The sequence below is a fragment of the Catharus ustulatus genome, chromosome 4 (genome assembly GCF_009819885.2).
Source record: "Catharus ustulatus isolate bCatUst1 chromosome 4, bCatUst1.pri.v2, whole genome shotgun sequence".
Taxonomy (NCBI): domain Eukaryota; kingdom Metazoa; phylum Chordata; class Aves; order Passeriformes; family Turdidae; genus Catharus; species Catharus ustulatus.
In genome coordinates, this window is record NC_046224.1 from 39,673,395 (window position 1) to 39,689,954 (window position 16,560).

The 16,560-nt window shown below is 38.0% G+C and overlaps 1 protein-coding gene across 2 annotated transcripts in view; it reads left to right on the forward strand.

Annotated features, from left to right (window-relative positions):
* The first annotated feature begins 265 nt into the window (after positions 1-265).
* CDK17 (cyclin dependent kinase 17) overlaps positions 266-16,560 on the forward strand; it is a 90,762-nt gene continuing 74,467 nt past the window's right edge. The window contains exon 1 of one of the 2 annotated variants that reach the window (XM_033056996.2): positions 266-568. The gene's annotated coding sequence lies outside the window, so the exon portion shown is untranslated. The remainder of the gene's footprint in view (positions 569-16,560) is intronic. The other variant, XM_033056997.2, reaches the window with a different exon arrangement.

The following is a 16,560-nucleotide window of genomic DNA, read 5'->3' on the forward strand; positions in this document are numbered from 1 at the left end:
GCATTCCCCGCGCTCCGCCCTGACCCCCCCGCTCCCCGCGCAGCCGCCGGCTCGGCCGGGCCGCCTCGGCCGCCAGGTGTCGCCGGCGCACGGGCGTCCCCGCGGCCCCTCCTGCGCCCGGAGCCGGTGGGGCTGGCTCAGAGCGAGCGGGCGGAGGCGTCAGCCCGCAGCGGGGACGCGCAGCCTAGCCCGGCTCGCCTCGGCTCGCCCCTTCCTCGCACACCCCCGCGGCCCGGCTCGGCTGACGCTCTCGGCACCGCCAGCGCCCGGCCGGGCGGCTCCCGAGCAGGGCCTGCGGCCGCTCTCCGGTGGCGGCGGCGGGGAGCCACGGCGAGGAGAAAGCTGCTGCTGCTGCGGCGGCGGCGGGGGGAGCAGCCATGTTGGAGCGGGGAATAAAGTGACTTTCCTCGGGGAGGGAGCGCGGCCGGCGGTCCAGCGGAGGCTCTCGAGCGGCGAGGGGAGGGGGGGTTCGGCTCCCGGCGGCCGGATACCGCTCCTAGGCGGGGAGAACGGGAAGGAGAAGGGGCAAAGGAACCGCCCCCGGGCCCGCGAAGCTCCGGCGCTGCTGGTGAGTTGTGGCTGCTCATTGTCTCCCGGCCCAGGGGTGCGGGTCCGGCTCGCGGCGGGGTGTTGGCTGTCGGCCTGCGGTGCATGGGACGTCTCGGGGACTGAGGTGACAGCGCGGCCCCGGAGCAGGGGGAAGTGATGGTGGTCGCGGGAGAGCGCCCCTTGAGAAGGCCGGGGGCTGCCCGGGGAGCCCCGGGCGCGGGGAGCGCCGCTCGGCGCCCCCGGGCAGGGTCGGGCCGGGCTGCGGGGGATTTCCGCTGCCCGGTGGCGGCTGGGAGCGGCTCCGCGGGGGTAGGGGCAGCTCCGGGAGGCTGAGCCCTGTGCGAGGGGAGCCGAGCGGAGCCGGGCCGGAGGGGAGAGCCGGGGATGGCAGCCCCTGAGCACTGCCGGATTTTTTGGTGATCCTGCGTTCGTCACCATCCTTTTCCCACCGCCTCCTCCTCTTCAAGCGAGGCAGCGTTCTCCTGACAGCTCTTCTTCTCGCAGCCTCCGCACGTATGACACATCGCTCCTATTGCAGGTCTCCCCCCACACGCGCACCCAAAATATGTAGGTTTCAGTGCGTGGCATAAGAGCTCTTCTGCTCTGAGCTTTGAGTTAGAAGGTGACAGGATGCGTGAACATTGTCTGACCCTGAACTTCTGTGAACTCCTCCCTCCCCTTCCTCGCTCAGATATGTAATGGCTTGAGACCAGTGAGAGCAAAATGGTTCTCTGGAAAGGGCGGGGGAAATCAGGTGGCATCGTGTATATTTCATATTTCTTGCAAATTTATTTCGCCCACCAGTGCCAGTACCATGTTCATATGAGTGGATTAGCTGTTGCGTTAGAAGAATGCTGACCTTGATCCTCTTTGTCTCTCCTGCAACAATTTTGGTAGCTTGCTCTAGTTGTTTTAAACTCATTGCTGTCTTTGGCACTTTGCTAATGGTTGTTAACAGTGTTATGAGCAAAACGAGGCCGATTTATAATCCAAACCCAGTAATTTAAAAAGCATTCATTTCCTTTTTTTTTTTTTTTAATTTTTGTTATAATTTCTGATCTTTTCAAATTTTACAGAAGATCAATAGCAACATCACAGTATAGGTACAAGAGCAAGCCTGGTTTGACATTCTTCCATTACTTCTCTCCTCCCCACTTTTGTATTGTATTAATTGAACTGGAAACTGTATCACCGAAGGTTAGATACTGAGAAGATGGGGGGCAGAAGAAAACACTTTTGAAATCAGACTCAGTACCAAATTCAGGTTTGTTTATCCTATTAGAATTGCGAAGGAAAGGAAGTAGGTGATCTGGTATTTTATGTGCTTAAAATATAAGAAATAGCCATATTGCTTTGTTATAAGATTTCTATACAGTCGCTCTTGTTACTTACATCTGCTCTTCAGTAAGTGACATGAGAGAGGCTTGTTTTGAATAATTAATGTAGAAGTAACAGATATGAAAACATAATATCACCATGTTTAAATACATGGTGAAAATTTTCCTTTAATAATGTTTGTGCTTGAAAGAACAAACTTTATTTAATTCTCTGACATAGATAAACCATTATAATGTTAACTTGGCATTAAAAGGGCCACTTAACTTGGAAAGATGAAAGCATCTTTTTTTTTTGTTGGCATTATTTAAGTACTGCTTTGACAAAAATGAGTCTGACTTACGAAAATCTTTGGGAAGGATAGTGCAATGAAGTTCATACCTTGTATTTGCATATTGTGCTGTGTAGCCGTGTGTTTACCCAGAGTGGAGCTCTACACAAATCATGGGGTGGGTTCTGCCTACATCTGTACTGAAGAGTTTGCAAATTAAAGCCCATGCTGTCTGAAGGAAATTATAGTTTGAATGTGGGGAGTCATTTATTTTAAGCTTGGCTAAGAATGTAGTGCATTAATTGATCTTTTTAATATGTAAAATGCCACTAGCGTGTAGTGAAATATCTAATTTATAATTGCAAATATAATTTAAATTGAGAAACAGATCATGGCAGTGAATTTCCCCTGGATGGCTCTGGCTTCAATTTCTGCAGTGTGTAAATATGGTATATGGTTTATGACAGGGATGTTAAGATGCTCAGTCTGCATGTGTTACTGTTATGAGTAGAGCTCTTACAGTAAAACTATGCAGAGTTTTTTGAATGGCCTAGTAACGTACAAATCTTGTAATTTCTTAAATGACTCCCTACTGCTAGGGGAAAAAAAATAATGTTTTACTCATCGTAGTAAGTTTCTGTCCAGCAGTAGATTTGAGTAATTGCACCTAAAAAGTGCAGTTGGGGAAGAGTTTGTTGATGTCTGGTTCAGTGAACAGTCTACATTAAAATCTTTACATGGGTTTGCTCTTGACTTTCTTTTCATGTTAAGTGGAAGCTGTTGATATTCCACGTCCAAATCAGTTTGTTTTTTGTCCAAGAAAGAAAACTGTGTTTTAAAAAGTTGTATATGCTAGTTGTGTATCCATTGATTGAATTATATTGTATGATGTGAAAATGGACAAGATTATATCTAAAAATCAAGCTCAGTAATTATAAAGCTTTTCTAACATAAGCTCACTAAATGTTACCATTCTTACAGTAAGTTGCAGATATCTTAACTTTTTTACTGCGTTCTTTCTAATGCTTCCTCTTTTTTTATTTCTGCATCAAGCCTTGTATAGCTATTGAGGTAGTTGGACATCACTGTAATCAGTGGCAGTTCAGAATTTTTTATAATACACTTCAACTTTAGCATGTAAAATGCTTTTAAAATGCCAAATGTATACTTGACACAAATGTATACTTGGTTCATATCTAAAGAACAAATTAAACCAGTGTATTGTTAGCAATCACTGCCTTATTTTGCAGTGCACATAATTATAGCAATGGCTTTTGCCTTTTGAGTGTAACAACTGGGATTTGGTTTGTTTTTTTGGTGCCTGTTCACATATTGATGTACCAACTTGGATGGTAGAGGTAAAAGCATTTTATATTTACATATTTTAATCACTAGACAATAATTTGCTTTTTAAAAACAAGTCTAGGCCTAGGGGGGCTTTTAAAACTTTCTGAATATTTTATATCCTGTTATTTATTCCTATTGGGCCTTGGTATGTTTTTCCCCATGAAATAGGGCTTTTTCCAGGAACACCCACTAGTGGTGTGGCATGATTTTTTTTTTCGTGTGTATTTTGTGAAGAGTTGTGATGCACTTTTGACAGCTTTTATCTGAAGAAGAATGAAAGCTGATGCTTACTTGGAAAAGTGACATTTTATAATTCTGTATTGAATACAAACTCACAGATACTCATTCTTTACTAACTTGACGGATTGGCAATTCTTACAGAGTTGTTGGCTTCCCGAACCTCTTTTAGCAGTGATGTCAGCTGTCAAGAGTTAAGTAGAACTGGCTAACTAGAATATGTACAAACAACAGTTTAAACCACTGATAGTCACGAGGAATAAACAAGACTTGTACTTGAGCTGTTTTGCCAACTTGGAGCACAAGAACATTGGGAAAGGGAGAAAAAAGAGTTCTTTAGTCCTGTATTTCTTCCCATTACATGGAAGACAATGACGATAATAGGTGCATAAATCAGGTAATTTGCTTTGGACCAGCTTTTGATACATCAGTTCTTGGATAATAAGGCTTAAGCCACATCTTTGGAGATCATTATACCCTATACCCATCTGTGTTACAGAATACCACAGACAAATTAGTACTGGGAATCATTGTAACAGTGCTTTACTGGCAAATTTGGGCTTTTGTGATATAGTGCTTGCTTTTAAAGGATTAGAAATATCATTCACTAAGAAACACCAGTTTCTAAAGGGTGCTATGCCTAAGCACGAATGTCATGGGAAAAAAGAAATGTGATAGAGCAACACTGTCAATGCAGCAGCAGAAGAAACAGCTTTCAAGTCAGGTTTTAATTTTTCATGTAGTAAGACAGAATTAGGCAAAATTATTTTAAGAAGGAGTTTGAAAACTACTAATTTGATGACATTTTTAACTAAATACTCAAAGGCTTTTCTGAATTTTCTGCTTACTTATTTCAGTAATACATTGAAAATGCAGTAAGCTGAAGGGCAGTTGTACCTTAAGTTTTCATTATGACATTTTTGGGGTTTTTTTAAATTGATCTGCTCTGGAGCAACTAGTTTTGCATATATTATGATGATCAGAGTCGTTATACCAGAACAGAGAAATGAACGTGTCTTTTAGTGGCACTCCTAGCTACAGTTCTTGCCTATCTTTGATTTTAGGTTGAACTTCCTAGGTATTTTGTGCAAGTGAATGTTACTCCATGCCCTCTAATCATGTTTCATTTAATTATTATCTGTTGTACCTCGTAATTGTACTCTCTTCTCTGACTGCTGTTGTTTTTAAAGGTTTGGTAGTGTTTCACAATAGTGTGTGATTTTAACATCTGCATTTTGTAAGCTTCACTAAGGATACTCGGATGCTTTCAGTTTGTGTTAAAGTTGTCAGAATCATTACATTCTCTGCTTGAGAGTTTTGCAGGCATGTAGTAGTAATATCATAGTCAACTGTCATAACCTGTATAGTCTTTCAGAAATGTTGTTTCCTAAATATTTCTGACTTCCTGTTCTTATGATATGGAAGTATCTTTGTTTGGATGCTGTTCAAGTATGTGCAAGGTGTCTTTATACAGCAGTCATTAAAGTTAGCATTTCGTAGGGTTTACAGTTAACTAGTATTGACTGAAGTAAATATCTTACTAAGAATTATCAAAGAATATTAGTCATCAGCAAAAACATTGTCCTGTAATTGAGAGGAAACTGTTTGGATTAAAAAGTTACGGTCTATAGGTTAGTTTACAAAAATTGTAAAGAAGACAGTTTAAAAAAATATGAAGGAATTGAAACAGATCAATTAATATGATTGATAAGAAAGGCCAAAGTTTGTGATGAGGAAGGCCCATGCTGTCTCCAACTATTAAAATTAAGTGTATTTTAGGATAAAATTGTATTCTAAAATAGTCATTAGCCATTTAGAAAAGCTGAAGAGAATGTAAGCATTTGATGTTCTTAGAATAGGTTGGTGTTCATGAAATACTCACAAGTAAACCAGCTGATAGACATAAGTGGCTCTCTGAGACATTTCCTTAGAGAACCTGAAGGTGTTAAACAGCTGTCGCTGAGGTTCTGAGGTAAGAATTGTACAAGTTAGTAGGGCACTTTCTGGAGTGGAAATGCTGGATATCTCAGTATGTCTCAAAATACCGAGAAATTACTTGATTTCAGCAAAAGTAAAGTTTCTTTCAGTGGTTTTAGGAGTTAGTTATATGCATAGTAATGGATATTGGCGGAGCGGGAGATTAAGCGAAGAAAACAACTGTTGCTCAGCATATATTTATAGAGGACCAATCTTGTGAAACTAACGTCTGGTTCTCTTGATAAGATTAAATACTTCGTGTGGTATGTTGTTGATATTGCAGACAGGCGTCACTGAAACTTTTTACTTGGCTCTTACGTGGCATTTTGATTATGGAGCTAAAATGATAGATCAAGTGACAACGTATGAAATGGTTTAAAACCCAGTGGATAATGTGAATCAAGTGGTATCTATAAATAGGTTCTGTTACATAACTGTGTGTGATGAGGGCTCCTCATCATCAAAGTAAGTTTGTGAAGAAGCCCTGAGAAACCTGCTAAGTGTCAGCTGTTGGGCATTGCCACTAATGAAGTGAAAGTCTGGAAATTGCCCATTATTTCTGTAGCTTCAGAAAACTGGAAAAACAATAGATACTGAAGAATGGGTCATTAGCACAGGCTGGATGCTTGGAAAAATGGCAGCTTCCTATTTGTTTACGTTATGCAGTATTTTATATCGGGCTTTAAAAGATTGAATACAGTGTATTAACTTTTAAAATAAATTAGTTATGTTTGGTAACTAAATATATGCAGCTATTAATATTAGCTTTTATTTGGGTATTTTTTCTGTAAAGGGTTGGAATAGTTTCTCACATATAGTACAGAGCAGATACTAAGTGTTGATCTGTATTCAATATGTGGGGTTTAGGGACAGCTTTTACTTTGAAAATACAGTAATCAATAATATAAATAATGATACACAGAAGTAGGAAAAACATGAAATTATAGATTACATTTTATATTTCCATCAGTTTTCTGTATGTCTTGAAATGAAGTTGAGTTTTTGAATGTAGAGTTCATAAATACTCTCTGTAGGCCAAAAAAGATGTGGCTGTAAATACATTTAACTGGAGAAAATTAAAAGGCTTTTTTCAGTCTGTCATTATTTTACTGCCAGTGCATCTTCCCGTCCTCTGTCAGGATGTGGTTGTCATAAACAGCAGTAGAGTACCTTCATGTGCAGGGGCTTGGTGCCTGCTTAGCCACTCTCCAGTCTTAAAGCTGTGTATTGTTCAAGCATCTGCTTGTAAAGCAGGGTTTATTTTGTAAGTCACCTTATTTATGTTTGCTCTGAAACCCAAATACAAAACTAAAGACTTCCTATATGACTATGAGAGACAAAGCTTGGGCTGCTACTGCCTGTGAATAACTTGGTTGCTCCACGGAAGGGTTCAACCTGGCATAACTCTGGCGCTATCACTCAAACCTGTGGTGAGTTTTCCCTTTGCTGGCTGCTGCTCTCATGCCCATAATCCTGCCTTTGTACCAGTAGGTGTCTTGTGTCTTGTCAGGGAGCCGGTGCAGGTTACATCGTCTGTTTGGGTTCAGCTTCACTTTCGTGTTTATAGGTAAATAGCAGCCACTTTCTGCAGTATCAATGGAAAAACAGCCGTTTGTAATTATTTATTTTTTTAAATATCCTGAGCAGATGGGAGGGGAAACTTCCTGTGTACAGAGAGGAAAGGAGGTGCTCAGCTGCTAAATATATCAATCATATATGCTGCATTAAAGTCTTTTAAAAATGATGTGTAAAACAGCAGCTCAGAAGCTTACTTTGGTACTGGGTAAGAAGGCACAGTGTGAAAATAATTACTGATACATCTTATAAAATATATTCTTTAGTATGGGTACATGTTTGAGGTGAGAGTTATGAAATGAAATAGGATTTTCGGTGTGGAAATCGTTGGCGTTGGACAAAATACATCTAAGGAAACTAAAAATTGCTTTTTTTCTTGCAAATAATATTTTAAAATTGAACTAAATAAGCTCAAAATGAACTATAGTAGGAGTTTGAAAATTTTTGGAAGATGAAACAATCAAAAACTAAGTTAACTGTAGTATTCATATTTTGAAATGGGCCTAGTAGGAGAGTTGTGCATGGTTCTTGTTTTGTTTCAGAAGAGACGAGATCATTGGCATCACTGAAGCCACAGTTTGGGTTTAAATCACTGAAATTTACAGTGAAATTTTCAGACACACTGGTCTTGAGAATAATGACCTGTATAATACTCAGGTAAAGCAATTTCAGAGGCAATTACAAAAATTTAAGATTTTCCATAATTTTTCATTGCCTTTTTAATTGTGATTCAGTAGGTTATGGCAAAGAAGCAAAATATTTTGAAGCTTATGCTATTTACCTTCAGGATTAAACAAGATAAACAGCTTAACAGTGTTCCCATTTGCACAAGTCACAGTATTTTTAAACCTGCTGCTCATAATTCTGGGTTGTTTATCACGAAATACAGTTAACCTAAATGTCTTTTGGAGGCTTGTTTCTGATACATCTCAGTATAATTCTCAAAGCCAAAAATGTTTGATCCATAAGCCAAAAAATAGCTTTAAAATATATTTAGTCAGAAGGTTGCCTTTGGTTATTAAGCATAATCTTTTCTTTTTTTTCCTTGTGGGCTGCACAGGAGAAACAATATAATGGTGTATAGTAATTAGTTTCTTCACTAGCTATGTGCCTTTCTTCTTAAATTGTGCAATTTTAGCGTTTTAGAAGCAGTACAAAGCAGATTATAAATTCTGAAGATATGGATTTGATATACTTTGATAGTCAGCTTAGTTACTGATACTTAGTAGTATTTTTTAATGTTTTCGAGTATGGTTTGTGTATAAAATATAAAGTGTTTGGTGCTGTTAATTAAGTGTTCTGGACCTGCTTTATTTAAAAGGGACTTTTTTATGATAGTTCCTGGTGGTTTTATGTAATAGGAGTTTTTGCTTTCTGGTATTTGTGAATATTTCTGATAGTGGAAGAGGTTACAAGTTAATTTGGGCATGAATGGATAGCTAGTGATCACTTTCACCTCTAGCTGCATCTTAACAAAATACTTATATTCTTCTTAGTCATCTGTTTCTAGAAGTGGGTAGATAAAACATGATTTTTTTTCAGTAAATAAATTATTTACATCTAAAATATGAATTATGCCAGATTGACTGATTTGCATTGTGCCTTTTTTTTAAATGCCCATCTCTGTAACCAGTAGAGAGAAATAGGTTCAGAGGGTAATCCAAAGATCTTATTACAGAGCTGCCTCTCTTTCCACATTTACCTTGGAGGGAGTCCATCAGAACCATTGTTTTTGTGTTGCAGCATTACAGTTTGAGTTGAATTAAGTGCTTATTTCCAAATCATTTCTGTTGCATCGGTAAACCAAAGAGGTTTCCTCACCTGTCTGCATTACAAAGTTGATAATGAAGAGGGAAGGGAGAGACTGGCTGGGGGATGGAACCAAGCATTTCCCACGGGTGGTGGGAAACTGTAAAGTGTCTCCAGCACTGGTGTGTAACTTTCTCTTAAGTGCCTTAGGTGCCTAAAGATGATGGGTGTCAATTCCCACCCCCTTCCACCTCCCCCATTTATGCATTTAGGTCTTTCAATATGTAAGCAATAAAACATGCAGATTTTTCTTTATTCATCACTCCTACTTGCAAGTGTTTAGCATTTTAAAATTCTAATAATGTGAGTAGTAGTGATAGTATATTTTAATATTGAAATAGGTTCCTGAATGAACTGTTTTATGTCTTCTGTCAATTTCAGAAACTAGGACTGCAAGAACAAATAAAAATGATCTGGGTTTTTTTAGGTTTTTTGGGTAGCAGGAGAACCTTGTTTTTTCAATATATGTGCTTTGTGATAAAGTAAGATGAGTGAAGATTAGAGCATGTCTTAGACCTGCAGTTGATGTTCATTCTTGATTTTTTAGTGATACTATACTGCATTCATTTAATGGTGAACTTACATCTTTACATGATTTGATTTCCATATCTGCTTTTGGTAACTGGAATGGTATCTTAATTCAGAGTTTGTTGCTTATTTTGTGTTCTTACTTGAAAGATAGGATGTGAACTTTTTCTACTTAAATGTCGAGGATGATTTCCTTGGATTGGTTGACATTATTTGTCAAGTTCTATGCTAGTATGGATAACTTGTTAAAGATATTTTGAAATATAACTGCAACAGATTTTCTGCAGTAGTATTGGTCAGTTCTCATGAGAAGTAATGCATCACTAGCTGAAAAAGTATGTAGGGATGTCAATTTTTGGCTGTTCAATTTGAGGCTTCTTTGAGATACTGATCTTAAGGGTATAGATGCTGAGGATGCTTTGAAAATCAGCCTTAGTAGAGTTGTCTGCAGAGACCAGTTAATAGAAATAATACCCAGACAGTGTCTGAAAACCTAGTGGCATAGATTCTAGTAAATATTCTGAGTAAATATTTCTAAGAAAACTGCAGGAGAAGCAAGACAGTGTATCTATAAATACTGCTAAGCCATCTTCATACTAACTGAATGGCCTAGCTTTTCCTGTTTCTATGGCTAGATGTTATCTTGCTTTCAGTCTGTTTATACCAATGTAAATGAATCTAACCTGGATTATTTAATCTACATCAATGTCTACTTCAGTGTTGCAGTGTAGTTAATTGCACAGGGCCTCTGTCAGTCATATCTCATACAGAACTAACATAGAATGTAACCTCACTGTTTCCAGCCAGATATGAAACACAGACTTGGAAAACAGCCCCGTTAACTTGTCTTATATAGGGAATGTTTTCTCTTAACTACATTTCATATGCAAGGCTTCCAATAGCAGGCTATTGAAAAACACCCCACAAAGGTCTTTGTCACTGAAGGAGGAAAAAAGCCTGAAATGTGATAAAGCACAGGAAGCAAAATTGTTGACAGAGAAAATTCCTTTTCTGTAGAGTCACTTTTATGAGAAGCGCCACTCCCCAAAGGTAATATATTTAACTGTTAGTGGATCCTCATGACATAATAGATTTTTTAATCTTGTATTCAACGGTTTGAAAGGGATGTAGAAAACTACATGGGTTAATATTCTTCCGAAGTTTTTTGTGTTACTTTACTGTGTTATTTGTGCTATATTCTGGTTTATAAATGCTTGCCTCTCTGTGATCATAAGAGGCTTTGGAAAAATAGCATGTTCTGTTTTCTGCAGAAGTGGGGACATTTATGATGGTCTTTTCATCCCTTTAATTCCTGTCAAAGCTACTTCCACAGTTGCACAAGCCTTGCTTTTTCTGCTAGGTATTAATATTCCAGTTGGATTGGCTTATCATAGCTCTTTATCAGAAATTCTAGGAAACTTTTTAATTAAACAATATGAAATGCAGAAAATCTGCACTGTTTTATAGCATGGAGATATATCTTTATTTTTAATAATGTCCCTTTGCCTTCTTTGGATGAGTAGCTCTGTTGTATTTTTGAACCAAACTTTAGGGTTAGGAGTTGTTTTGTTGAGTAGCAGAGGGAACAGAAGGTGTCAGAAATGGGGGAAGGAGTACTGGGACCAAAAGAAAGCTTTTCAGGTAGGGCATGGTGTTCTGTGCACTCATCCAGAATCAGATATTACTGGAGTGTGTTTGCCAAGGTTTTCCTTACTCTTTTCTGGTTTTGCTATATGTGTTGTGCAGAAATTTATTTACTTAAATAATTCCATGAGATTAGCTGTATGAATTTGAACTGCTGTAATAAAGATGGAAACTTGTAGCTTCTGGTCAGGGAAAGCTGTGTGTAAAAACAGTACTAGATTGCCCTGTAGAATTACTTAATTCTGTGTCATTTTGAAGGGCTGCTTAGGGACAGTCTATCTATTACTCTGAAGGGAGTTTTATCTTGAATTTTGTTTTTTTACATGGTGTACTATCTAACTGAAACTTCAAACGAGGAAAAGAAGGAAATATGACATATATTAAATGTTAATTAAATCAACAGAAAAGAGGCAGATAGATAGAAAGACATTCTAACCTTGTAGAAAACAGAAAGTATTTAACATTATTAGGCCTTTGAATGTTTTGCTTAAGGAGTCTGAAAGTAACTCAAATAAATCTGACCTATTTTTAGATTTTGGACTATCTTATTTATGATGAGTTTGAAAGTGTTCTTACGTGAAAGGTGCAAGGACAGTTTCGGGTATTTCCTTAGTGAAACTTCTGTGTATATTGAGAAGAGGAGGTTTAAAGTTGCAGTTTTATGCCTGGGTGAAATTTGTATATAGAAAATGAGATATGAGTAAAGAAAGGCAACCACATATTCTTCACACATGCAAGAGCATGTTTTGTCAGCAGTTTCTGCAGTTACTTTTGTTGCTCACTTCATGATTAGTTAATGCGTGTTGGGCATGTTATAAATGCATGTCTGGCATATCAGAATATGATTTATACTGTGTAAATCATAAATACTTCATTCAGTATTTTCACTGCTCATTACCCAGAATTGTCTAGCAGTACTTGAGAGTAAATGAATTCTCTTAAGACCTAAATGCTGTCATCAGCAATATCTCTCTGTTTACGTTCTCAGCTGCATGGACCACTTTTTGAAATTACCTGCTGTGTGAATAAAGAATATTAAAGTCTTTGTCATGCTAAAGTAGAAGTTTAATACAAGACCTAAATAAATTTAAAATGCTGTTCTTTTCTGAAAGAAATTGATGTCTCAAATTTAGATATCTAGTCTCAAAACAGCAGTATTAATCATCTACTTCAGTTAAAAAGAAAGTTGTTTTTAAACAGCTTTTGGTTGTTATTCAAAGTTAATTGTTTATTTTAAAAGGAGAAGTTAACTTTTTTTGTATGAAACGGTGAACAGTGTTAAAATTAACCTAATCTGTAGCGTGTGATGTACTGTTTAACAGAATGATGCACCTTAATTTAGAATCGTTTAAGAAAATAGCAATGTCTTCTAGGTATTTTCATTTATACAATCAGATCAACATAAATAATCTGAATTAAAACCAAATTTTGAGTCTTTCACAAGAGGTCGTGCCTCTCTAGGAGTACAGGTGTCTGGGAATGACGTTCCTGTCCTGGAGGGTATGAGAATAATGGGTCAGGGCACGACAGAGTCTGGGCTCTTCATAGCCTGATTGTGCCATGGAGAGTGATGTGGCCACCATGGCTTCTCTTCTGGTGCCTCTAGTGGGTGCATTCTTTAATGATAAAACTAGCTTCCTACTTTAAAACTCAGAAAAGCATCTTAAGTTGTTTCTTTAATCCTTTTCTTTCAGCTGGTGATACCTGGTGAATTGTTGAGTTCTTGTCTGTATTCTCACAAACTCGATCATTTCAAAGGACTCCCATGATGGGGGGAATAACACACAGAGTGGTTTTCTCTCAGAGTGGAAGCATAATTTAATGACATCATGTTTAGTCATCTTGTTACATGAATTTTTTGCTGCAAAGCTCTTTCCTGTGTATGCTCCTTGACCTAAGCACTAATTTGTAAGTTACTGTTCATCAGACCGGTGCATTCCAAAAAATGGCATGTTTTCAATTTGTCCTCCAAGATGCTCTGCAAAGTGCATCTAGTGTACTACAAAACAAAGGGAGATCCTTAGGTTTTTTAGTTGACTTGGTGATTAAATTAGGTAATTCTCATGGAAGATACTTTGAATCTGGTCATAAATGAAGTGAAAACCTGTTCATTACAAGCCTTATTAATAAGAAACGTTTATTCTACCCTTACACCTCATGCATAACCTCAACTTGTTTTAATGCATGTCAGCTAGTGTAATACATAATTAAACTGTTTTGAACCATTTCTCAATTATCATAATAAATTGTGAAACAAACTATGTCAATCCTTTAAGTCATATCAAAACAAGCTGTTTTTTGGGCTTATTGTGCTGTCTTAGGGAAATACATTCAATGAGAATTTTTGGTTGAGCATTGTATTACAACTGGTTTTGTTTGTTACACTTGAGAATGGAAAGTTTAGCTTCAGGTGTCTTGCTAGTATGTATGACAAACTGTGTGTTTCAGTTCTTTGCCACCCCTTTTTTTAATGTTCGATTTGTTCTGTATAACTGAAGAAAATATAGTAATGTTAATTTCAAAGGGTTGATACAAGATATTTCAAGTGTTTATGAATCCTCAGGTTTGACTTGAAAAGTTTTCTTACTCTCTACATATTGTAACTGCAATGGGATGCCACGTGTGTAGCTTAGTTTCTTAATCTTTGGGTTGGGGGTTTTTATCTCAAAAGCCTTCTACCAAATGAAAGTTTACTGCTGCATTTTGATAGTTCACATCATCTTGCTGGGATACTCATGAGTCTTTATAAAGTTAATTTTCTTTATATTGGAATTTCTAATCAACTTAAAGTATTTTCTGCTTGACTTTTGTACTTGTTTATAATTCGTATTTCAACAATAAGCAACAGCTAATCTAGTGTGGAAAGAAGCAGGATACCTGGTTTGTTGTCTGTTGCAATTTATTTCCACAGCATGCAGACAGTATGTGTAGCAAGAATAGGCTTAAAAAAGAGTTGGTCCCAACTTTACTTTGTAAATCAGATTTTAATATTTAAAATGCAAATGTAATGATAAATACATATTTCAAAAACAAATCAATGGTAATTGTGTTAACCCTGTAGGGGGGAGATTCTTTGATAGAATTGTAGAGGTTTTTATTTCAAAGTCTTTTTAAAGTGATAAAGAAGCATGAACTATGGATGTGGGAAAGGGCAGCTCATATAGATCAGTCTGTCTTATTCCTGACTCCTGTCAGTGTGTGGCACTGACATTCAGCGTGTGAACTCTGCCTTTTTTTTTTTGCCTCTGATGTCTAATTTGAGACAAGTAGCTAATTTTTTTTTAATCCAAAGTTTAAAGCTTTTTCTGGCAGGTTAACAGTTATGTGTTCAGTTACTTTACCTTGGAAGTTAACTAAGTGACTTTGTTAATTGTTCCTTGTTGAAGGGGGAAGTTGCTCTTCAGGCATAGCTTTATCAGCTGCCATATCGTATCACTCTGAGTGAGTGCTGTCCTCTACATGCATCTGACATCTGCAAGCTGCATGTAGTTAGGTTTGCAGATTCAGTACTTTTTTTCCTAGTCTCTCATACTTAATGAAGTTCTTCCAGCTTGTTACAGGTACAGATTAGTTTTTGGGAAGGTAATTGATCTGTACCTACAGAATTTATATTGTATGTGGGAATCATACCATCTTTGTTATAAGGACCTGATTAAAATTCATGGAAGCATATAATGGGGAATTAGGTGTTGGGAAATGAGGTCCCTCTATGCTTGGTTTGTTTCAGATTTGCTTTGGTAATGTTTGACTGTCTTTGCTTTTATGCTGTCAAAATGTCATTATTTGGATCTTTCCCAATGTTTTTATTCAAGTGATAGGAAACAGAAGGGAAGGAACTAATTGGGATGAGTCTAGGAAACATGCACTAGAATACATATACTGCATTTGTGCTTTCTTATCCAGATTTCCAGCATGTGAGATATGTGATGGTAGAGGGAGGCATCATTGACAATGTAGTTGCAGCTCATTAGGAGTACAAAATGTATTTTCATTCCTACTGCTACTAAAGCAAAGTGTGTGTATTTCTCCTTAGTGAGGTTCTCTCAAATTCTTGCTTTATAGAGAGGAGCTTGTCTTGTTAGTTCATGAGTAATGGCTACATCCTACTATCTCTTTTGTCAGCAGAGGGTAGGATTTCCTCCTACACCCAGGGAAAAAAGAGAAAATTAGAAAGTGATAGAGGCTAAAATAAAAATAATTGTGAGAAGAAATAGGCCAGATTAATCACTGGTGATGTAAGACAGCAGTTCTTTCTTTAGGTGAGAAAATTACTGGTGATATCTTCAGGGGGCCAGGCAACACCTATGTTGCCAGGCAGAAGGTACTTGCATGTATTGATGTTACACATTTGATTAAGGCGGAATGGAAAACTACCTGCAGTTCTGAAGCACCTGATATCTTGGTTGCTTCATTACAAGAGGCTAAGGCACTCAAAAACACAGTAAAATCCTAAACTGTGAAAGCTTATAATTCTATTTGTGCCTCAGCATAATTGTGAGGGCAGTATAGGTGGCAACAATTTAAACAAAAGCATGAGGGGAAATAGTTTGTGGTGGATTGTAGGTCTTTTTCATTATTTTTTGTGTACTGCAGTCACTGCAGCAGTGATACCTGAGCTGGCTATAGAGTAATTGGTATGCACATTGCTGCTAGCAGAAGCCTTTCATTGGAGGTGGTTGCAAAAAATGTTACAAAACTTTCTGTGAAGTCTTACCAGTCCTCTCCCTGCATGACTTGAAGTTTTTTATTCCCTGCAGGTTAAAAACCTTTCACTTTTCAATGTTCCGTTTAACTTCAACATTTGGAGACTGGAGTCAATGTGGGTTTTTTCCCAACAATTAATCTGTTTCTTGATCTGTGACAGCCAGTGGTCAGTGAATGTTTATTTCCCCCTGATCCCAATGATTTGTTATATGATTTAAAATACAGTCTAAATATACACAATAAAAATAGTCCATGTCATGCTGAAGTTGAGATGTTTGCTGTGGCTGTGCAAAGCAAGAGTTGGTTTGAAAACTGTATTTTCTTGGATTGTCATCACCTGCTATCATATTACAGACTTTCAAATCTGAGATGAAAGTATTCCACTGTCAGTCCTGAAATATGCAGTATCAAAATGTTACATGGGGAGTAATATTTGACAATTCTTTTGATACACCTTTCTCTCCACTGTTGTTATGCTAGTAGGATTTTTTTTGCAGGGGTAGACAGCTTAAAACATCCTTATTGGGGAAGTGTATGAGTTTAAGTGGTCACGATCACTGTTTGAATCATTGGTAAGAGTTATG